Here is a 24855-nt window from a genome sequence, read left to right as displayed (position 1 = left end):
AGGGTTGTGGATGTGAGGGAAGTTATTGGGGGAAAAGCCACTGTAATCCAAAAGCTGTACTTTGGAAATTTCTATTAATTAAAGAAAAGTTAAAACAACAAATAAGAACATATATGGTATCTAAAGTAATAAACAAAGATGAAATTAATTACTCTGCATATTTTCAGGGATAGCCCTATCATATGAAATGTAATTGCTATTTATATGTTGATGCTCAGCTTTGTTTCGGTTTTAAACAGTGATTCCTTTTAGTTTATATGAAAATATTTCTAGCCTGCTTTGCATTTTTGAGAGGGAGAGAGAGAAGCAGAGAGAAAGAGAGAGATGGTTGAGAGTCCAACCTTTCACTACTTCACGTCTCATTTCCCATAGTGGTTTATCTTGGATTGAGTCCAGAAGCCAGGAGCCAGGAAAAAAATTGACAGGGACACAAAGTGTTTAATATCGTAGCAATCTGATATCAGGGGTCAGAACCAAATCACAAACCTAGCTACTGTCATGTGGGACAAGATTAATTAATTGCTAGGCCAAATACCTAAACAAAAATGTTTTTTTTAGTTTTGCTTATTTTACAATGTTGGAAATCTACTACCAATTTGGTTTTTGTTTACAAAATTTGAAAATGTAGAGAAACTAGTGAGAAAAATATTTTAGGGTCTCCTACAACTGCATTGGTTCCTTAAAGCTTTCAAAGAATTTTTATCAGGTTTTATGAGAATAACGTAGCACTTGGGGGCAAAGATGCAGCCGAGGAGCCCGGCACTGGAGGCCAAAATGGAGAAGACTTCCACGGCCACCATGACCTTCCCCTTGGTGCTGTGGTAGACAGGCAGGAAGGTCACCCAGACACTGCAGAACACCAGCATGCTGAACGTCAGAAACTTGGCTTCATTGAATGCTTCAGGCAGATTCCTGGCTAGGAAAGCCACAATGAAGCTGGCCAGGGCCAAGGAACCCAGGTAGCCCAGGACACAGTAGAAGGCAGTGACTGAGCCCTTATTGCACACCAGGATGATGTAGTCGTGCTCAGAATGTTTATCTACCTCAATAAAGGGAGGAGAGGTTCCCAACCAGATGCCACAGAGAACCAGTTGGATCATGGAGCAGATGGGAATGATGAAGTTAGAAGTGCCTGATACCAATAACCGCCTTATCGTTCTTCCAGGTTTCAGAGCTTTGAAGGCCAGAATCACAGTGATGGTCTTGGCCAGCACGGTGGAAACAGCTATTGTGAACACAAGGCCAAATGCTATTTGCTGGAGGAGGCAAGTGGCTGTGTTGGGACGGCCAAGGAAGAGTAAGGAGCAGAGGAAGCACAGGAGGAGGGCGATGAGCAGGATGTAGCTGAGGGTCCTGTTATTGGCCTTGACGATGGGAGTGTCTCGGTGCTTCACAAAGACCCAGAGGACTGCAGCTGTGAGGACAGAGAAACACAGAGCCATGCAGGCCAGGGCCATCCCCAGGAATTCCTCAAAGGCTAAGAAGGTCACCAGCTTGGGGAGGCAGCGGTTTCTCTCCATGTTTGGGTACTCGTGATCTGCACATGGGATGCACTGCTCTGCATCTGTGGGGAAAAGGAAGATTCTGTGTTTCCATTTCACAATTTGCTCCTTTTTCCCTGTTAAGGAAAAAGCTCACCTTTGCAATTTCATGGTGAATTCAGCCTGGGGTGATGTACACCAAGAAACACTAAAGTATTTCTGCGCACCTAACCAAGGCAGAATGTTCATCTGCAGGTGAAGGAAACTCATTCAAACTAGCTCCTTAGCACATGGGGATCTGTGTTCTCATCCTATCTGTCAGAGATTTTTTTCAGTGTTTAATTTCTAAACAATGAGGAATTTTCTATATTTCATATGGGCTTGGATTCTTCCCAGCCCTCCTCTCTACAATCCTCAGTGTCATCTCTAGAGAAATCCTTTGTTCACATGGGTTAGAATATTTGTCTGGGATCATCAGGTTTAAGGATTTTCTTCCTTATCCTCAAATGGAAATGACCTATATAAATGATCTTTCATTCCTGGGACCTCCATTCCTAATTTCCTACATGGATTCATCTTGTCCATGTTTCCATATAAATGTTGTGATACTGAGGTTGAATAGATGGGAATTGTAGCTGATTGTCATTCTGTGGTTCTATGGAAATAAGTGGTATTTTCATCATGTTACTCAAAGACAACTAGGCATTCTTCTTAACTTGAAATTATGGCTTGTTCACCATTATAGCTCATGTGAACAGCATGTTGGACACCACATTGTCTCACTTGAAATAATGCACTTCTACTGCTACAGCATGAAAGAAGTCATTAAGAACAGGCCAGTTGGAAAATATGTCTTTCTTTCAATCAAATTTCAATTGTACAAACCAAAATAGGGTTGGTGTTGTGGCATGGTAGGTAAAGCCACCAACTGCAATGCCAGATCCCTTATGGACATTTTTTTGTGTTTAAGTTGATGAATTTCCAATCCAGCTCCCTGCTAATCACCTAGAAAGAGCAGCAGAAAATTCCACAAGCACTTGGGACCCCAACACCCATGTGGGAGACCCAAAAGGAAGCTCCTGGCTCCCAGTACCTGCTGGCCCATCCCAGGCCATTGTTCCATCTGAGGAGTGAACAATTAGATTCTCTCTCTCTCTCTCTCTCTCTCTCGTTCACTGATTCTCTGATTTTCAAATAAAATAATCTTTTTTAAAAAGAAAGAAAATGGTGGGCCGGCGCTGTGGCTCACTAGGCTAACCCTCCACCTAATGGCGCTGGCACACCGGGTTCTAGTCCCGGTCAGGGCGCCGGATTCTGTCCTGGTTGCCCCTCTTCCAGGCCAGCTCTCTGCTATGGCCCGGGAGTGCAGTGGAGGATGGCCCAGGTGCTTGGGCCCTGCACCCCATGGGAGACCAGGAGAAGTACCTGGCTCCTGCAATCGGATCAGCGCGGTGCGTAGGCCGCTGCGTGTCAGCCTCGGCGGCCATTGGAGGGTGAACCAACAGCAAAGGAAGACCTTTCTCTCTGTCTCTCTCTCACTGTCCACTCTGTAAAAGAAAGAAAGAAAGAAAGAAAGAAAGAAGAAAGAAAGAAAGAAAGAAAGAAAGAAAGAAAGAAAGAAAGAAAGAAAGAAAGAAAGAAAGAAAGAAAGAAAGAAAGAAAGAAAATGGTGTTAGTTGAGCTATACTTGCAGTAAGAGTCCTACTCTGTTTTTATCCTTGGTACTCATGCAAGAGTACAAGCTTCAGGGAGTGGAGTTGTGATGTAGTGGTTAAAGCCACTGCCTGCAATGATGGCATCTGAACAGGTGCCTGCTCATGTCTTGACTGCTGCACTTCCAAACGATCTCCATGCCAATGTGCCTAGGAAACCAGCAGAGGAAGGCCCAAATGCTTGGGCCTCTGCAAGACCTGGAAGAAGCTCCTGGTTTCTGACTTTGGCCTGGCCCAGTCTAGGCCATTGGAGCTATCTGGGGAGTGAATCTACCTGATGGAAGATCCTCACTGTATCCTCTCTCCCTCTCTATTATGCTCCCCCCCCCTCTTCAACTCTGACTTTCAAAATATAAATAAATTATTTTGTAAAAAAATAGAATATAAATATTTGCAAAAATTTAGAGGAATTTTCTCCTCCAATTCTTTTCAATGTGTTCCCTTTACTTTTCATGGAATCTGTAGGTACATCTGGCACCTATCTTGGAGATACACCAGGAATATATAGGCAAGTGTATATTGTACAATGGGTCAGTGCATGATACTTTAGTTTTCTTTCTTTCACTAAATTACTGCATGTTGAATATTTTCACTGAAACTTGAAGTCATTTTTCTGTTTTCTTCATACTGGAAACTCTGTATAGAATGTTTGAAGATATTGAAATCAAAATATCTCTAGAGCTAAGATGATGTGAATTGAAACATTATTTTGGAAGAATTCAAATTATTATAAACATATTTATTATACATCGAACAGTGGAACTATTTACCAATGAGTCTTAGTACACTTTTACATTTCTCAAACATTTGGCTTTGATATATAATTTGATATTTGTGTCTCTATTTCAGCTTATTTTTTCTCTTCTTCTTGTATATCCATAAAGGACAAGTGGTGTCATTCATTCTGTGTACTGAACAGCATGCACCATGTCAAAGATGTAGCACAGAAAGTAATACAATATTCCCATCACAATTCATGTGGATTAGCTCCCTGTTTTTCAGTTGTCTATGAAAAAGTTTTGAATTCAAGACTTCTAGATAACCATACAGAGCCTTAACAAATACAAATATTATATTTCTTGTTTAGATTTCAGATTGAGAGAATCTCATTCAGTGTTGGATCGAAAAGAATGATACCAGATCGAATCAGTGTCACAGTTGAGCTTGAGATGATTAGCACCTCCAGAAAACAGCTTACACATAATGAGATGGCAATAGTGAGCATACAACAAGGGTATGGAAATAGTGAGTGAAAACTATTATCTCATCGTAAATATTCTTGGTTTCCTTTTTATCAAGAAATAGTTAAGATGGTAGAGTTCTCAAGGTAAGTTATATGTATTCTACCTGTATGATTGGAAATGTCTCTCTCTGGACAAACAACGCAAGTATAGCAGCAGACATGTTTTCCTTCCTGTGGCATTTTCCTGAATCCTGGACCACACCTTTGGCTACACAAAGACTGAGGAGTCTGATGGGGAAAGAGAAGTGATGGTCATTGCTTTGCATGACATTAGGCACTGTGATAGGATGTCTCTAATTGCCTTTTCACCCCAAGGTCATCACTATGTCTTCCTCAGGCTGTATCTTATTGATTTTATTTAGACATCCAATTGGAGTTTCTAAGATGCTCATTCCAGGTTTGTCAACTGCCTACCAAATATTATGAGGCCACCTGATGGGTTTAATTTTGCTCATCACTGGATCTATGCTTCTGGGCATTTGTCTCTTTATTGAATTGCTTCCTCTGAAATCTTTTCAGTTTAGCTTTGTATGTGGTAATTCTTCTAGAATGTGTATGTCTGAGACTATTTTACACGCCTCTTTCTTTGATTGAGTAGAAGATTTTACATGCCAGAAAAATATTCAAAAAGCCTGATGACTAGATACACTTCCGATAGTAACTACTAAGAAAAAGACAAGCCCACAAAGAAAAGGTGAACAAATGTAATAATCCATTGATTGTGCATCTATCTATTTCTGGACTTCTATACCCAGGGAGGGCATCAATTCCTGATACTGCCAATGCATTTGTTATATAACACACAATAGTTATAAAAATTACCCGCAAAACTGTCTGGGGTATTTCAACAGCACAATGATGATAAAATTTTTGATCACAGCTGTGAGGTGGTATTCAGAAAAAAAAAAAAAACTGAACTGATTAGCACCCACAATGACAAAGGAAAATCAGAAATTTTTCTACAAATGTTCAATTCATAATTTACTGTGTTTGTACTGCATCAAAACAGAATAATGACTCACTAAATGATGAAAATATCACTATCTTTATAAATATACATGTAATACATGAAGTTTTTTGCATTATATAAATACAAAGTTGAAATAAGATTTTAGAATTTGTAGTGACATACATTTAGTAATTTTATGTCTAAGTATTGATCTCTATCTCTATTTCTTAACATTCTTTCTAGTCACTCAACCTAGGAATGCATTAACGTGCCCAGAGAAAAACAACAATATCTAATCCAAACATGCACTTCTAATACACACTGGCTCATATATGTGTAAGGAACACCATATCTTTTGAAGCCAATATGTGAATTGAGAATTGAATGCTTATGTAAATTCTCACACATAATATCCTCCCATACTTTCATCAAACCCTCTGTATGTATCCAATATTCCCATGGATCCACACCTCCTTGAATGCAACTGGCCATTCTATCATCTCTTCATTGAGGACCAAGTCTTCACCACGTGCACACTCAGGGGAAAACTCCCCGATTTTAATCAGCAAACAAAATCCAGCAGGAAAATTCACAATGTTGTGGATATCGTAGTGTGGCATATGGTGTCTCGTTTCATGGAAGGAAACATCCTCCCCAGCACTGTTGGTAAATTGGATTTTCCTCAGAAGTGGATGAAGCTGGAGGGGAGGCACAATTGGAAAGAGAGAGAACATTCAGATTAGAGGTGGAGGTGCACACAACTTAGAAATTCTTCTTTTCCCTCCTGTCTATCCTCAGGGTTTCTATTGGGTAGAGGCTGTTTTTTCTGACTGATCAAAATATCATGGGTTTGGGGCTGGCGCCATGGCTCACTTGGTTAATCCTCTGCCTGTAGTGTCAGCATCTAATACAGGCACTGGGTTCTAGTGCCAGTTGCTCCTCTTCCAGTCCAGCTCTCTGCTGTGGCCCGGGAAAGCAGTGGAGGAGGCCCAAGTGCTTGGGCTTCTGCATCCTCATGGGAGACCGGGAAGAATCACCTGGCTCTTGGCTTTGGATCTATGCAGTGCTGGCCATAGCGGCCATTTGGAGAGTGAACCAATGGAAGGAAGAGCTTTCTCTCTGTCTGTCTCCTCACTGTCTATAATTCTACCTGTGAAATACATTAAAAAAATCATGGGTTCAAGAGTGGGGAATTCTGCCTCCCCCCTATTAAAGTGATGGGGAGCATCTGATTCTTTTTTTTTTTTTGACAGGCAGAGTGGACAGTGAGAGAGAGAGACAGAGAGAAAGGTCTTCCTTTGCCATTGGTTCACCCTCCAATGGCCGCCGCAACCGGCATGCTGCGGCCGGCGCACCACGCTGATCCAATGGCAGGAGCCAGGAGCCAGGTGCTTTTCCTGGTCTCCCATGGGGTGCAGGGCCCAAGCACTTGGGCCATCCTCCACTGCACTCCCTGGCCACAGCAGAGAGCTGGCCTGGAAGAGGGGTAACTGGGACAGAATCCAGCACCTTGACTGGGACTATAACCTGGTGTGCCGGCGCCGCTAGGCGGAGGATTAGCCTAGTGAGCCACGGCGCCGGCCGGGGAGCATCTGATTCTAAACAGAGAAATCACAGGATGAGTCCCACAGGGTTGCTGACCATGAAAGATTGGTTATTGGTTTAGGAAAGCTCATCTTAGTTCTTCCACATGAGAATAGCATGACTTTTTTTTTTATAGCATGACTTTATATGCAAAATATCTTCATTATTGTGAGTGCACTTGTGTGCACTTTTAAAATTTTGACCCTGTCTCCTCACCAAAAAGTGAAATTCTCTCTTTAGCAAAAAAATAGATTCACATGGATACCATTATGCATAGTGAAATATACCAGTTCCTTAAATAGAATATATAAGTGTGTTTTGGTGATGGGTACTATATAATATAGAATAGAAGAAAAAAAACACAATATATAAAAATGAAACTGACATCTCAGGCTTTGATTTGTGTTTATCGCCCTTGTGTAAATTCCTTGGAGCAGTTATCTTTCTACTTTTCATTTGAGGAACATCATGATTAGTGAGGCATTAACTCTGTGATTTAAAGTAAATTGAAATTACGTTGTTGCAAAAATTAAAAGGAAAAAAGGAATGGAAGAAGGGGTGACTGAGAAGGGAAAGGAAGAAAGGATGGTTATCTTCTTAAAATTGTATCAATGAAATACATGAAATCTGTTCTTTTATATCAGTAAATTTTGTTTGAATTTAACAACATTTGGGCTGATCTTGTGGTGCAGCAGGTCAAGCCACTTTCCACAATTCCCAGCACCCCTGTGAGTGCCGATGGAAACCCCAACTGCTCTACTCCTGATTCAGCTTTCTGCTAATGTGCCTGGGAAAGCAGCACTTGAGGTTCCACGTGCTTGGGCCCCTGCACTCATGTAGGAGAGCAACTGATGCTCCTGCATCCTGGCTTGACCTGGCCTAATCCTGGTACATGCAGCCATTGTGGAGTGAATCAGCAGATGCTAGATCTGTCTCCTCTTTTCTCTGCCTCTCTCTTTCTCATAGTAATTCTGATTTTGAAATAATTTTTTAAAAGTTTAAGAAAACTGAAAATAATATCAGTTGAATTAAATTCAATGAATTAGAAATCCAAGCATAATTTTTCTAAATAAACATTTTACCAAATCTGCTTGTACATCTCTGGCTGCCACTGGTAGTTCTTAACTTACAAAAATGTGTATGCTGTGTATGTGTAGTTTATTTGTATAACATTTTTTACCTCAGTAGAGTTTATTGTTCCATGGCTTTTATTTCTCTCTTTGCACTTTGACTATTTTTTGTTGAGAATACAGCTACCTTTTGAGATTATAGGGAATATTTATAACCAAATAGATTTTTAGCTGCTGTGGGATACATGATAGTCCATATTTCCTAGCTTTGCAATCCTTCCAAACAAAAGAGTAGTTTTAATCATTTCCTTCTTCCAAGTCTTTGTAATGAGCTTTATTAAGGTATTTTATAGCATTTCATCCTACAGTGAATAACATTATTCTTCTATGATCTGTCATTATTGAGTATGAATTGAAAATTTTACATGGAGCTAAATTGATTCCCAAGAAAAAGACAGTTCTTCAACAAGTGGTGTTGGGAAATTTAGATTTCCACATCTAGAGATATGAAATCAGACTGCTACCTTACACACTATACAAATATCAATTTAAAATTTATCAAGGATTTAAGCTTTAAACCAAAACCATCAAATTACAAGAGGAAAACATTGGGGAAACACTGCAAGATATTTACCTAGGCAACAATTTCTTGGATAAAATCCAAGAAATAAAGGCAATAAAGGCAACAATATACATTAAGCTAAGTAACTTCTGCTCAGCAAAAGACACACTCATCCAAGTGAAGACACTACTTACAGAATGGGGGAAAATATTTGCAAAACATGGATCCAATAAAGTATTAATCTCCAGATTGTATAAGGAGTTCAAAAAACTTAACAACAACATAACCAACAATCTAGTTAAGAAGTGAACTAAAGATATGAACAGGCATTTTTCAAAGGATGAAATAAAAATGGTCAAGAGAAACATGAAAAGATGCTCAGGACCAGTAACCATCAGGGAAGTGCCAATAAAAACTGAAGTGAGATTTCACTTGCCCCACTTTGAATGAATATTATCCAAAATTTGAAAAATAAATTCTGCTGAGGGTCTGGAAAAAAATACCCCAATACATTTTATGGGAATGATTGTAAGCTGGTACAACCATAATGGAAGACAGGAGAGGAATTTTTCAGAAAACCAATACTAGTTCTACCACATGGCCCAGTAGTCTCACACCTGAGAATGTATTCAAAGGAAATGACATCAACACATGAAAGAGTCGCCTGCACTCAGAATTCTATAGCAGCTCAATGTGCAATACCTTAGAAGTGCAACCATCTAGATGTCCATCAACTGATGACTGGGTGAAGGAATTGTGATATATATTTGAATATTACTCAGACATGATTCAGAATGAAATCATGACATTTAAAACTGGAGGTCATTACAGTAAATTATATAAGCCTGAACTACAAAAATATCATGTTTCTCTTATTTGTCCTAGTTAATATATAAAGTATAAAATTCTGTGGTGTCAGATCATTGGCTATGTAATTTTAATATTGCTTCACTGGATCATATCTTGTTAATGACAATATGCTCCTCTTTCACATGTAAAAAAAGAAATTGAGTGGGGGGGATACGGAGCTCATTTGGGTACTAGAAATACTATGTTGTATATTTGGGTGTTGGTTATCAGTGTGATCAGATGACCAAAACTATTTATCTGTAGACTTAAGTGCATTTCTAAGTATGTATACTGTTTTTAAATATTTTCAACAAGTTCCATAGCAGGAAATGTTTTTTAAGTGTTCGATAGCAGATAAAAAATCCTCCACACACAGATAACAATTAAAGGTGTATCTATGCCTGGTGTGGTGTGAAAGAGCCCAGTAATCATCATGCCAATCTCAGCATGAAAACACGGTCATGTGGTACTACAATAGAAATACCCGAGAATGCCATCAGAAGTGCAATGCATATCCTGTTTTAAGAGACGTTTACCTGCCATGGAAGAATCCTAGGTTGAGATGCGTCTCCTGGAGATCTCTTTTCCATTTGCTCTGAAAGCATCTTATGGAGGGCATGGGCCACTGCATACACAGCATTGTAGATGAAATAGCTGGAATCAGATATGGTCAGCATGTCAATGCGTCCTGGGAAAAACTCAAAGGAAGCATTTGGTGGGCAGACTCCAATTGTTCCACAAAGTGGCCCAGGAGGTACGCAGTGAAAAGCATGAAGCCATAGTTGACTGAGGAAGAAATCTTCTGGGTAGTGGGAAGGGTCCACTGTCTTGACAAAGTGGTTGAGGCCAGGGATTTCCCCCTTGTGGTGTGAAAATGAGAAGCCTCCATGAAAAGAGTGCAGCATGTGGTCTGTCTCCTTCACAACTATCTCCCACTTTGTAGCCATGATCCACACCTTCCCCAGGGTTAAACAGTATTTGCTTAGAAATTCCATGGTATAGAGGCCCATCACATCACCATATAGAATATGCACATTTGCTGATGAAATTCGGATCCCCTCTGGGAAAGAGATTTCACTTTCTTCATACCTTGACTTAGTGTCAGGGAGCTTTACTGAATAGGCCAAGCAGACACCTTTCTTTACCATCTCAGCTTCAATATCCTGTAGGAACTGCTCTCCTTTCATGTCATTAGATACAAAGATCGCCACCCAAATCCAGCCAAAATGTAGCAGCAAGGAGAGCATTCCATAGGCCAGAGAGCTGTCACTAGTGGCCATCTGATAGAGTGATGGAAACTTGTCTCTCTCACTTAGCATGGGATCAAAAGGACCGTATGTGATCTGAATGGAAAGAAAACCATGATGATCTGAGGTTTGTGGGTAGAGAAGACCATGTTCTATCATCTGGGTTCAGAGAAATCCATGCTTCAATGCTTATTGCTTTCAGGATGAGAATGAATATCCTCATTCACAGCATGCAAAAATGTGTAAGATACCTGTAAATCTTCATATTCATTTGAGGGAAGAAGAGTGCATGGATTTTGGACCAGGACATTGGTCCTTCGCACTTCTCACCCCATGTCGTATGTGGAAAATTTCCCCCTGAAACTGGTGTTATATGTTACCTCTGAGACAATTTTTACTGTGTTGATTTCTTGGTAGTTTGAATTTCATTCATTTTGCTAGCATAACCTAAATTGCCTTGAAGAATACACTCACCTTTGATCTCAGAGTTTTGTTAAAATTGCTTTTCACAAAGAATTTTTCTATACCGTTCCTGTCTGAGCTTGCTGGTGATGTGTGTAGATTGCTACTTGTTTGAAGTGGGTCTCCTTTAAAAGTCCTGGGAATGTGAATGCAGACCCTTGGGAGAAGATTAATTGGCTTATGTAACTGGGTTCCTGACACCTACTTGGGAGATTTGAATTGAGTCCCAGGCCCCTCGGTTTTCGAAGGACAATCAGCACCAGCACCATAGTCAGGATTTGGTTGTTAAACTAGTGAACGGGTGTACACTGTCTACCTACGTCTTTGTTTCTCCGTCCATGAAACACACACTAAGATTGAAATCTCTGAGTAGAACATGGAAAGTGAACTGGAGGCCCTGTGAAGGAATCTGCTGAATGTGAGGAAGGAAGGACTGAGCGTAGGGAGAGAGTGAAATATCTAAATCTAGCTCAGCCCCAAACACTCTTTGATGATCTTTGGAACTGCCATTGTCCTAAGTGGGTTCCAAATGGACAGTACTGTCCTAGGTCTTTATATATGCATATCTAACATGCAGTCATCCTAGGATATCTCTTTGCTGTGTGTATTTTCTCTGAAAGTCAACAATCATACATTGGCCCTAGATGTGGATCTGGGCTGAGGCTCTCACCTTCCACTGCTCTTTCCCTTTCTCACAATCCAAGGAATTCCCCAAAGTCTGTTTCAACTAATACTGGATTATGTCACTTGGCTTCCACAGGACCTTGCCTTAGATGTCACAGGTCTGGTGGGAGATGGAAGCATTTCTCACAAGAATTCACAACCCGTTTACCTGTGGGGTTTTGTATAGCTCCAACATTGTCCCAATTTCAGCCGAAAATGCTGATGTGGTTCCAGCAATTATGGCAACCGTCTTGCCTTGTGTCTGGCAGGTGTAGTTAGGGATGTAGCCAGTGCAGAGTGCTCCTCAGGGTGAACTGGCCACTGGTAACAGAATTGTAGAGTTGGAAACCCAGGGTCAGGTTGGGGAGGAGCTGGGGGTCCTTATTGATCTCCTGGATAGCAAAGCGGAAGGCCAGCACGTATTGGTAGTTCTTCCACAGCCACCTAAAGAGAGGAGCAACATCAGGGAGATGGGTGAGACCAAGGAATTCAGAACAACACCACAGCCATGCCGTGAAGCAGCAATGGTCACACTGAGTGGTGTCTCAGCTCTGGCAACTGGAGGAGATGTGAGTGAGGTTCCAAGGGCTCTAGGAAATTGTGGGATTCCCCTTTGGACTCCTCTGCAGAAAATTTTGTAATGATCACATTCACCTACTCGATCCCTTAAAAAAAAGCCTTGATGTGTCCCAACATGGGATTTCACTTCTACTTAGGGGTGGAACCCAAGAGGCAAACATCTCTATTTTCAGTACCTTCTGAAATAGTTGAATACCATCTGACTTATCAGTCATTTTATCATTTGGGAACATCTCTAATCTATTCACCAAAGCCATTTTCATGAGCCCTTTCTGTAATTTTCCTGTATCATCATTCACAGAAGCAATTTTGTTCAAATATATTTGCCTTGAAAAAGAGCATTTTTTTCAGAATGTGAAATTTCAGAATATTTACAATGTTCACCTTACTTTTATACACTGTTTTCCACATCACTGAATTCTATTTTATCATTTCATTTTTTTATTCTTTAACATTTTCTGCATGACTTATGCAGAATTATAATTTGTTGGTATTAGTAATGGCTCACAAATGTTACCTGAACAAGAGTGTAGATGTTTTGTTTTCACACAGTGGATAGCTTTTTGCCTCTTCTTTGAAATTTTTCCTTACTTCTATATTTCAAATGTAATTTGAGTGTCAATAAAATACATATTTGTCAATAGATTATGTGGGATTAAATAAATTTATGTGATTATCTGCTGTTTAGGTGCATTGATTCATGTGTTTGAATGTTGTAGTTGTTAGATTGTCATTTCAAGATGATTTACATTCATGCACTATGTCTACATATTTTGCAAATGGCAGTGTTTGATTTTAGGGCAAGTGCGTTTTTCTCAAGGTTCACACAATTTTGTATTATTCTTACAGAATTTGAAACTTTGCTTTTTTACCTAAAAATAGTCAAATTTTGCTCCAATGAGTAAACGGTTGATTTCAAAAGCTTTTTATATCAGAAACAGTGTTTACTTATAATACACTAAGTATAACCATCAAAAAATATGCTGCTGAAAACTGTTCCATACTTACTTTAACTTATCTGAATGAAAAATAAGAGCATTACATTTTGAAACATTTTGAAGTGTTTCTTACTTTTATCATTTTGCTTAATTGCAATTAATTCCCCTATAAGGTGATTTTTATTCACTCATAGCACTTGCTGTCAGCTGCAAGCTGATGAGTTTACTTCTTCTTTCCCCATATAGAAGGCTGCCGGGTCTTAAGTCCCTGCACATTAATTTCAAGACTCTTGGAGGCTGATCAGGAGGTGAGATCAATAGAGTGAATACAAAATGTCTGTTTCTCACTCTCTGCAGTAGTGGAGAGCAAGCAGAAAATGGAAAGGGAAGGTTGCAAAAAGCAAAAGAAGGGAAGGAACTCAGCTTTCATTGATTCATTGATTTGCATTCCTGCCGCTTCTGTATATGATTTTTTTTTAAATTCTTAAGTGCAATCAACCACTCACAGATAGAAGGAAACACTCTCTCACAGTCTGAACCACAGTTGACACATAAATCAATGTTGGACTTACCTGTTTGTCTCCATTTTATCCATTGGCCTGGATAAAAAAGATAACCGGACCATGTCTGATTCTGGTTCCAGGAAGTAAAGGGGTAAAAACCCACCCAGTACCAGGACTCCATCTCTGTAGACACTTGGTCTCATGGAATTATAACAGTTCCTGGGAGGTATGTCCTGTGAACTGTATGAGGAATTCAGGAGTATGTTGAGAAAAATCACAGAAAACTACATGTAAAGTGAACCAAACATAAAGTTAAAGGCTGGAGTCTTTGCTGATATTAAGAGAAAATTTTGTTTTGATTATGTCTGTTGCCTCAACCCCTGTAGGGAGACCAGATTTTTATGTAGGGCACAACTGATGCAAGTATTTCTGTATGCCCTCAAGCTGTAGACAATATGTGCTAACTACTGAGTCACACAGGGACACAACCAGAATCACAAGGAAGAAATATCAAAAGAGTCTCAGGGCTGAGGCCTTGCCATAATGTCCCTTTGATAAGAAGAACTCTGGCTTTTATATATTTTATTGCTTCATTTCTGTCCCATCCAGGAACTCATGGCATCACCCTGCCCTGAGGCTATGCACCTGCCACTCTCCATTATGGGGAAAAACAGCTTTGGAAAATATGCTTTGGACTCTCATTGCTCCCTAGGGCATTGCTGGGACAGAGCTCTGTAAACCTGTGTGCACAGGGGCCAAGAGTTGTTAGGCCAGTCAACTGTTTTGAGGCATTTGACAACTGTAGAAAGAATTAACATTGGAATTAAAAAAACACACTCAGTTTCATCATTCCACATGACCATTCATCAAGAAGGTGAAAGGTCACATTTGCCACTGATGACCATATGTACACCCCAAAAGCCTATTCATGGCTCTGCCTAATATCTCTCAGCCCATAGTACTTTAACAGAGAAACGGGCTTCATGAATTGCTAATAAGTCAACACACCCAGAGAAGGGCAGTAGGTCATCCCTGAACTTACCATTATACATCATCTTGTGTAAACTAATTGTGTTCATAGTGCATCAAAATACAGTAAAGGTTCATACTTCATCTCTTCTCACCCCCCTCTGTTTCTGGTTCTTCTTACGGAACGACACCCCCTTAAATGCAGTAGGCCATTTTATCATCTCTGCACTGATGAACAAGCTTTGGTCATGTGCACTCTTGCAGAGAAACTCCAGTTTTAGCCAACTACCCAAGACCCAGAGGAAAATCCACACACTCTGGATATCATGGTTTGCCACAAGGTGTCTTGATCATGGAAGGATATATGATCCCAAACACTATTTGTAAATTGGATTTTCCTTGGAAGTGCTGAAGCTGTAGGACAGTCATAACTGGAAAGAGAGAGAGCACTCAATGAGATGTGGGGGATGCAAGTGTACTCAGCAGTCCTTATTTTCCCTCAATCTCCCTATCGTCAAGGTTTCTTTTTGGTAGAAGCTGAGTTTTTGTGTTTGTAGTATGGTAGCCACTGTGACATGAGCTCAAATGATGAAAAACATTTGTCCATGCACCCTTACAACAAATTGGTGATTGATTTAACTCGATCAATAAATGTAGTTGCAAGAGTGGCAATGGTTGGATGCATCTTTATGGAAGCTAATTGTAGTTCTTCAATAACATAAGCAAAACATGGATGGATAGGTTACTGTGATTTTTGTGTAGGTTTTTTAAAAATTGTTTTTAAGTTGAATAAATGAAATTCAAGGTCAATTTTTGATTCAACAAATACAAATTGATCCACAGATCATCAGAGTTCACAATTTCTGTTTAAAGACACCTTGTGTTATCTGGTAGGTCAAAATTACAAAAATGTATACAGTTTATAAATGCAATTGTATGTATATTTACTTATATTATTTTACATTTCTACCCTTGGACTATTTAATGAGAGTGTGATTTTCTTTGATATTATGAGAATCTGGGTATGACCAAAAATAAAACTTCCAAATCTTCTGACTATATTTAAATTATTTATAGTTTGATCTAACTCTTGCTTTCTGGGTCATATGATTTCTAATTTAGGATATATGAGGAATATATCTTTGGAATCCTTTGAAAAATTCACTTGTTTTCTAAGGACTGTCTATAAGTAGGGACACAGATATTTTCAAGTCCTATTACTATAAATAAAACTAGAAATTAGAGGGTGAAATAAATTTCTGAGGTTAATTTTTACATATGGTCATTTGCCTTTTCCTAGACTTTAATTTTTCCAACTAGCTTAATTAATGAGTTTGTGCTATGTACATGCATATACAAGTCCTAAATATATTGTACATGTTAGTGATGTATTCAGATAATAAAGGGATAAAATCCAGACAAATACATCTATAATGTGTGAAGAAAAGGCTTCCCCAGTAACTAGTGTTATTGTTTTCAAGAGGAGCATCAGTTTCCTCTGCAAATGTGCGCTTATTACATGATGATGTAGAGTCTTGTCAATGTACAGATTGTGGAAAAATGCTTCTTCACAGGGGTACGGTGTGGATCATGGCAACAACATGGAACATTGTTGTGGATGAGGCCATCCCCATGCTGCATTCCATTGTTCTGAGTACAGATAAGATCACATTTCACATGCCCCTTGCTTTAAGGAGAGTTACTCCTTGCTAAGAGCATGGAAGAAAACATGCAAGATTCCCACAGGCTGTATAAGTTTTGCGATTCCAACTGAGAAGGCATGAACTTTGCACATAGCATCATCAGGACAGTGGTCTTTCCCTCATCTTTTCTCCATGTCTCTGGGAGCACAACCCCCCCTATTTTTTTTGACAGGAAGAGTGGACAGTAAAGGAGAGAGAGAGAGACAGAGAGAAAGGTCTTCCTTTGCCATTGGTTCACCCTCCAATGGCTGCCACAGCCGGTGCATCGTGCTGATCTGAAGCCAGGAGCCAGGTGCTTCTCCTGGTCTCCCATGCAGGTGCAGGGCCCAAGGACTTGGGCCATCCTCCACTGCACTCCCTGGCCACAGCAGAGAGCTGGCCTGGAAAAGGGCCAACCAGGACAGAATCCGTCACCCCAATCAGGACTAGAACCCAGTGTGCCAGTGACACAGGCAGAGGATTAGCCCATTGAGCCACGGCGCTGGACACAACCCCCTCTCTTAAGAAACCACTGTTATATGTTCACTCTGAAACTAATGTAAATCTTTACTGCTTTGATCTCTCACAATTTTGGGGTTCATATTTTACCATAGCATAACCTGAGTTACCTTGGAAATACAATCAATTTCCAGCCCAGAATCCTCCAAAGCTACTGTGTTCTATGTTTGGCAGTGATATGTGTGAAAGAATCTGGGATGGGTGTACTCATTAGCAAAGCCCTTAGAACACTTGAGTACTTTATCATCATTCAGTATTATTAAAGAACATAATTACCTATTCTTAAAAATATTTCTTTTTTAAAAATTAATATAAAATAAATGAATTATGAAATGGATATTTAAGAAAATATTCATTAAAAAGCAAACCATTAAGAAATGTCGTCATGAAGTCATATCACGTGAAATACTACTATACTGGCTTTACCTGTATAAGTTATATTTGCCTAGAATTTCAACACTGAACATATTTATATCTAAGCATTTTGTATATTTGAGTAGTAGATGATGCATTGCAGATGGAAGGCTCCAAATGGTGAATAGGGAAGGAGCTCACAGACAGTTTGGGAAAAGATAGTTTAATCAAAGTGGAGATACTGTAGTCTCAGGGAAGAGTTAGGGAATAAACTGAGAGGAAACTCTTCTGGAATTAGTGGGACATGGTGGACCTACATGGAGGGCACAGGTGCCCAGGGCTTGGGACCCCAGCCACCTCATCTATGCACCAGCACTGGAAAGGGAGGTGAGGCGAAACCACAATAGCCTGAGACACTGGTGGAAAAGTGGCAGGGAGAGCCTAGAGGGACTGAGGCTTGAAGCCCCATGGAAGAAAGTGCACTGCCTAACTAGAGGAGAGAAAAAAATAAAAGGGACTGGTACAGACACTATTCTTTCTCTCCACTCACCTTACAGAGCCGTGTGAGAGAATAGAGCAGGTGCCATTTTGGACATACGTAACAGCTGTGACAGCTCAGGGCCACGCCCCTCTCAGCCAAATAGAAAAACTTGACTCTGGTTGGGAGTAATAACAGGAGACTAAGACCTAGTGACTATATGGAGCTTATTAATTGCAACTGTGAAAGAAATAAACTGAGTGTTTGTGGGAGAAATCATGGTGTGGCTGAGACTTGAGTAGTCTCATTGGGAGATGCCACAAACTTGGGCAACTTTGGCTATGTGGTGAGAGACATTGCAGGGGAATCTGAGCTTACACTGAGGACTGCACAGATCCTGTGTGTGGTCCTTGGGACAGAGCAGACAAATATTATACCCACTGGGGCTAGCGCCCAGGCACTGATTGCCATCAAGGAGAAGAACTCAGCTGAGTGGAATTATTTCCCTTTTGAGTAAAAAAAGGGAGAGAAGATTTACCACGCCAAACCTGGGTGTGTCACCTTTGATACACCCTTAACCCTGCAGAACTGAACAGAGCTCTCTGGCCACACCCAACACAAGCCTCTAGAGACTCACCAAAAACAGACAGTACACTTAATCGAGTCATTGTATGACCACAAAAGCCACAAGAGTGAGGAAAAAAAGAAGAAGAAACCAAAGATATCTCCACAATGCCAAAAAACAAATTCTGAAATCAAGGAAACAAGAACAAGGAAAACATCATGACATTCCTAAATGAACAAGATTATGAAGACGATGAGATAGAAGAAATGCAAGATATGAATTTTAAAAAATTTATAATAGAACATCTTGAAGTTATCAAAAACAAATGCATGAACTACAGAAGTCCATACTGTAAGTACAGTATTTCACTAAAATGGCCTTCTAATAGTTTCTCTCTCCATGCTTCAGGAACTCCTAGAATCCGAATGTTGGGTTTTTTAATAGTATCCTGTAGATTCCCAACAATATTTTTTAGATTTCTAATTACTCTTCTTGTCTTTGGTTTGGCTGTATACTTTCCTGTGCTCTGTCTTCTAAGTCTGATATTCTGTCTTCTATCTCACTGATTCTGTTTTTAATGCTCTCCAATGTGTTTGTCATTTGTTCTATTGAATTCTTCATTTCATTTTGATGTCTCTTCAATATCTCAATTTCATGTTCTATTAAATTCCTCATTTCATTTTGATTCCTCCTTAAGATTTCATTTTCAGGAGAGAGATTTTTCTGTACTTCCAGTATGGATTTCTGTAGTTCATGTATTTGTTTTTGATAACTTCTATATGTTCTTATCATAAATTTTTTGAAATTCGTATCTTGCATTTCTTCTATCTCATCGTCTTCATAATCTTGTATTGGAGTTTCATGTCCATTTGGGAGCATCATAATGTCTTCCTTGTTCTTGTTTCCTCTGTTTCTGCATTTGTTTTTTGGCATTGTATAAAGATTCTTTGGTTTCTTCTTTTTTTCCCTCACCGTGATGGCTTTTCTGGTTATACTATGACTCTAGATTAAGTGGACTGTCTGCTTTTGGTGAATCTCTAGAGGCTTGTGGTAGGTGTGGCCAGAGAGCTCTGTTCAGTTTTTCAGGGTTAAAGGTGTGCCAAATGTGACACACCCATGTTTGGCATGGTAAAACCTCTCTCTCTCTCTCTCTCTCTCTCTCTCTCTCTCTCTCTCTCTTTATTTTCAGAAGGGAAATAATTCTGCTCAGCTTAGCTCTTCTCCTTGATGACAATCAATACTTGAGCACTAGCTCCAGCGGGTATAATATTCATCTGCTCTGTCCCAAAAACCTCACAAAGGATCTGTGCAGTCCTCTGTGTAATCAGATTCCCCTGCAATGTCTCCCACCGGGTTGCCGAGGTTACTGAGTTTTTGGCTTCTCCCACTGAGAGTACTCACATCTCAGGCACACTGTGAATTCTCCCACACACCCTCAGTTTTTTTTTTCACAGTCCCAGTTCATAAGCTCCACATAGTCACTGGATCTTAGTCTCCTGTCATTTCTCCCCACCAGAGTCAGGTTTTTCTGCTTGGCTGAGGGTGGGCACAGCCCTGAGCTGGCACAGCTTTTATGTATGTCCAAAATGGTGCCAGCTGTATTTTTCCCTGCCTTTTTAAGGTAAGTGGAGAGAATCGTGTCTGTACTTGTCCCTTTTATTTACTTATTTTCTCTCCTCTAGTTAGGCTGGTGAACTTTCCCCCATGGTGCTTCAAGCCTCCTCCCCTCTAGGCACTTCCTGCTGCTTTTCTGCCAGTGTCTCAGGCTACTGTGGTTTCGCCTCATCTCCCTTTCCAGTGCTGGTGCATAGATGAGGTGGCTGGGGTCCCAAGCCCTGGGTGCCTGTGCCCTCCATGTAGGTCCACCGTGTCCCACTAGTTCTGGAAGAGTTTTCTCTCAGTTTTTTCCCCTAACTGAGTTTTCTCTCAGTTTTTTTCCCTGAGACTATAGTATCTCCACTTTAATTAAACTATCTTTTCCGGGACTATCAGTGTGCTTCCTCCCTATTCCACCATCTTAGAGTTTTCTGAAAAGCTTTCCTCGTAATACTCCTTTTGCTGTATCCCATAAATTTTGATAGGTTGTATTGTCATTTTCATTTGTTTTTAGAGATTTTTTGATTTCTTCTATGGCACACTGTTCATTCAGAATCATGTTGTTCATTCTCCATGTTTGCATATGATACAGAGGTTCTTGAGTTGTTGATTTTGGGCTTCATTGCATTGTGGTCTGAGAAGATGCATGGTATAATTTCACTTTTTTGAATATGCTGAGGCTACCTTTATGACTTAGCAGATGGTCTATCATAGAGAGAGTTCTGTGCACCAGGCAGAAATATGCACACTCTGTATCTGTGGGGTAGAAGGCTCTGTAGATATCTACTAGGTCTGTTTAGTGTATAGTGTCAATTATCTCTGTTGTTTTCTTGTTGGTTTTCTGTCTGGTTGATCTGTCCATTGCTAAAAGTGGGGTATTGAAGTCCCCTGTTATTATTGTATTTGAGTCTATATCTCCCTTTGAATCCCTTAATAATTCTTTCAAATAGCCAGACACCCTGCTCAGAGTGTGCACCTAACTCAATAAATGGAGGAGAGGTTCGCAACCAGATGCCACATAGAGCCAGTTGGATCAAGGAGCAGATGGGAATGATGAAGTTAAAAGCTGATACCAGCAATCACCTCATTGTTCTTCCAGGTTTTCAGAAGGCCAGAATCACAGAGATGGTGTTGGCCAGCATGGTGGAAATGGTCACTGTTTTGAGAAGCACAGAGCCATGCAGGCCAGAGACATCCGCAGGTATTCCTCAAAGGCTAAGAAGATCACCAGCCTGGGGAGGCAGTGACTTCTCGCCTGGTTTGAGTACTCGTGATCTGCACATGGATGCACTGTTCTGCATCTGTAGGGGCAAAAGACTCCATGTTTCCTTGTTTGAAATTCTTCGTATTTCCCTGTTGAGCAAAATTGTGGCCATCTGGGGTGTGAAACAACAGATGGATTCTTTCTCCTCCTCTCTCTGTCTCTCCATCTCTCTCTGTAACTCTGCCTTTCAAATAAAGAAATCTTAAAATTTAGAGGGAAACACAAGAGACTCAAATAGCTAAAGAAATACTGAACAATAGAAATTAAGCTGAAGAGCCCACAATACCACATTTCAAGATATACTACAGAGAAACTAAAATCAAAACAGCCTAATATTGTCATATTAATATGTATGTAGATCAATGGAACAGAACGGAAACCCCAGAAATTAATCTGTATAAACACAATGAACTAATCTTTGACAAACAAGCTAAAAATCAATCTCTGGAGAAAGGACATTGGTGTTTAGAAAATTCTCTCTCTCTCTCTCTCTCTCTCTCTCTCTTCCCTTCCTCTCTCCCTCTCTCACTCAATGGGGGTTAGATGTTCTGGAGTTCTATGGCACAGTCAGGTAGCTACAGGTAATGTCAACGCTGTGTACATTTCACTATAAAAAGAAAAACATATCCATTAGCTGCATTTATTTTATTCACTCAACTGCTACAGGAGCAAATATGCTCAATCTAAGAGTATGATGACTTCTACAAACTTTCATTTTCTATAGACATCAACGTAGAATATGTGTAAGTAAGACTACATTATGTATAGTCAAGAAGTGAAATTAAAGTTTGATATTTATTTCAGAGGTTCACAATTTCGTCTCAGAAGGATATCAGGTCCATCTGTGTGTAACCCTATTGAAATGTAAGCACACCTCCTTGAAGTCGGTAGGCCATTATATCATTTCTTCATTGAGGACCAAGCATTGGTCAGTGCACTCTTCTAGGAAAACTCTGCAATTTTAACCATCAACCCAAGACCCACAGGAAAATTCACAATGTTATGGATATCATAGCGCACCGTATGGTGTCTTGATTCATGGAAGGATATATCATGTGCAGAACTATTGGTAAACTGTATTTTCTGGGCTGGTGCTGTGGCACAGCAGGTTAACACCTTGGCCTGAAGTACCGGCATTCCATATGGCTGCCAGTTTGAGACCTGGCTGCTCCACTTACTATCCAGCTCTCTGCTTTGGCTTGAGAAAGCAGTGGAAGATGGCCCAATTCCTTGGGCCCCTGCACCCACACAGGAGACCCAAAATAAGCTCCTGGATCTTTGATTTGGATTGGCATAGCTCTGGCTGTTGTGGCCAATTGGGGAGTGAATTATCAAATGGAAGACATATCTCTCTCTCTCTCTCTCTCTGCCTCTCCTCTCTCTGTGTAACTCTGACTTTCAAATAAACAAATAAATCTTTAAAACAACCTGGATGTTCTTCAGGAATTTATGAAGCTGGAGGAAAGTTAATTATTATTTTCTATATCTGCATATTTACCTTTTCCTAGATATTAGGTTTATTTAATTTATTCAACAAATTAGATTAATTTATTTATCCAAGGAACATTCAAACAAGGGCACATAAACATGTGCACTCTTGGAGGAAAACTCTGCAATTTTAATCATCAACCCAAGAACCACAGGAAAATTCACAATGTTGTGGATATCATAGTGTGCCATATGGTGTCTTGATTCATGGAGATACATCATCCCCAGCACTATTGATAAACTCGATTTTCTTCCAGATTGGATGAAGCTGGAGGAAAGCTATAATTATTAACTTCTAAATATACATATTTAGCTTTCCTAGATATTAGGTTTATTTAATTTATTCAACAAATTTGATTAATTCATTTATGCCTGGTACATTCAAACAAGGGCTAATAAACGTATTCTGTATACAGGGAATGGCTCCAGAGAAGCTAGGATGAAAAATCTATCTGTACCTCAGGAGGCATATCTTATGCTTAGGTGTATCGGGAGTGGTCTCATATTCAACAATGGACCCACAGTTCCTGCTGCCTGATAGTTGCAGATTTTGTAATAGTGGTTATGCTAATGCAAGTTCATTTATCAGAGTCATTTTAAAATATAACTTAGAACCCATTTCACTTTTCACCAAAACTGTCTCAAGGAGGATTGCTCTACAACATTCTAGATTAAATAGCAGCTGTCAGATGTAGTCATTCTGTCCATATATTCTGTTTTTGAGAAAATTCCAAAAACAGATATAAGATGTGATTTTTAAAATATTACCATGTTTTCTCATGATTTGAGTTAGAATATATCATAGTTTTCATGCTACATTATGATTTATCTTTTCCAAAATAATACCTAATTTAAGGGAACAAATTTGAGATTTTCAACAGAATTATCCCCAACAAGAAGGCAATTACAGGCTTTCCAATAGCCCATGTCAAGGAGCTCATCTTCCATTCTGACAGATCTTACTGATCAAGTAAAGAAAACAGCATCATATGTTGACCGTAATAAAGCACCTATGTATATCATCAGGTGTTCAAAGCCATGCTTTTTGAAGAGACTTACCTGCCTAGGAAGGAGCAGGGTCTGGTTGGCAGCCTGTAAAGATGTCTTTTTCATTTTCTCCAGAAGGATTTCATGGAGGGCATGTGCTAATGAATGCACAGCATTGTAGATGAGGTAGCTGGTGTCAGATATGGTCATCATATCAACATTTCCTGGCAGAAACTCTACGAAAGTATTGAGAGGGCAGACTCCAATTTTTCCACAAAAGGACCCAACAGGTAAACAGCCAAAAATGTGAAACCACAGTTTATTGAAGTAAAAGTCTTCTTGGTACCTGGAGGGGGTCACTGTCTTGAGAAAGTGTTTGAGGCCAGGGATTTCCCTTCTGTGGTGTGAAAATGAGAAGTCTCTATGGAAAGAGTGCAGCATGTGGTTCGTCTCATACACAACAATATCTGTCTTTGCTACCATAATCCACACCTTCCCCAGGGGTAGAAAGAAATCTGTCATTATGTCCACAGTCATGAGATTCTTGACATCACCATAGAGCATGTGTATCTTTGCAGATGAAAAGGTAATCCTAGTCATAATATTATATCAGTGGTACATACATACTCTCTTTTTTTGACAGGCAGAGTGGACAGTGAGAGAGAGAGACAGAGAGAAAGGTTTTCCTTTGCCATTGGTTCACCCTCCAATGGCCATCGCGGCCGGCATGCTGCAGCTGGCTCACCACGCTGATCCAATGGCAGAAGCCAGGTACTTATCCTGGTCTCCCATGGGGTGCAGGGCCCAAGGACTTGGGCCATCCTCCACTGCACTCCTGGGCCACAGCAGAGAGCTGGCCTGGAAGAGGGGCAACCGGGACAGAATCCGGTGTCCCGACCGGAACTAGAACCGGGTGTGCAGGCGCCGCAAGGCGGAGGATTAGCCTAGTGAGCCACGGCGCCGGCCACATACATACTCTTAGTAGCAGTGAGACCTGTGTGATTTCTGGAGCAGAGTTCCAACCTCCAGTAAATCCCACCCTCCATGAAACTTAATATTTGAGAGAGAAATCAATCTTTACTGCATGGATCTCTTGATAATTTGGAACTTA

The 24855-nt window shown here is 40.2% G+C and overlaps 1 pseudogene; it reads right to left on the bottom strand.

Annotated features, from left to right (window-relative positions):
• LOC127489007 (vomeronasal type-2 receptor 116-like) overlaps positions 1-24308 on the bottom strand; it is a 29091-nt pseudogene extending 4783 nt beyond the window's left edge.
• Between the last annotated feature and the right edge of the window lie 547 nt (positions 24309-24855).

Source organism: Oryctolagus cuniculus, chromosome 16, assembly GCF_964237555.1.
Source record: "Oryctolagus cuniculus chromosome 16, mOryCun1.1, whole genome shotgun sequence".
NCBI classification, from domain to species: domain Eukaryota; kingdom Metazoa; phylum Chordata; class Mammalia; order Lagomorpha; family Leporidae; genus Oryctolagus; species Oryctolagus cuniculus.
Note: the sequence above shows the minus strand (reverse complement) of the source record. Positions and strands in the feature narration are given on the sequence as shown.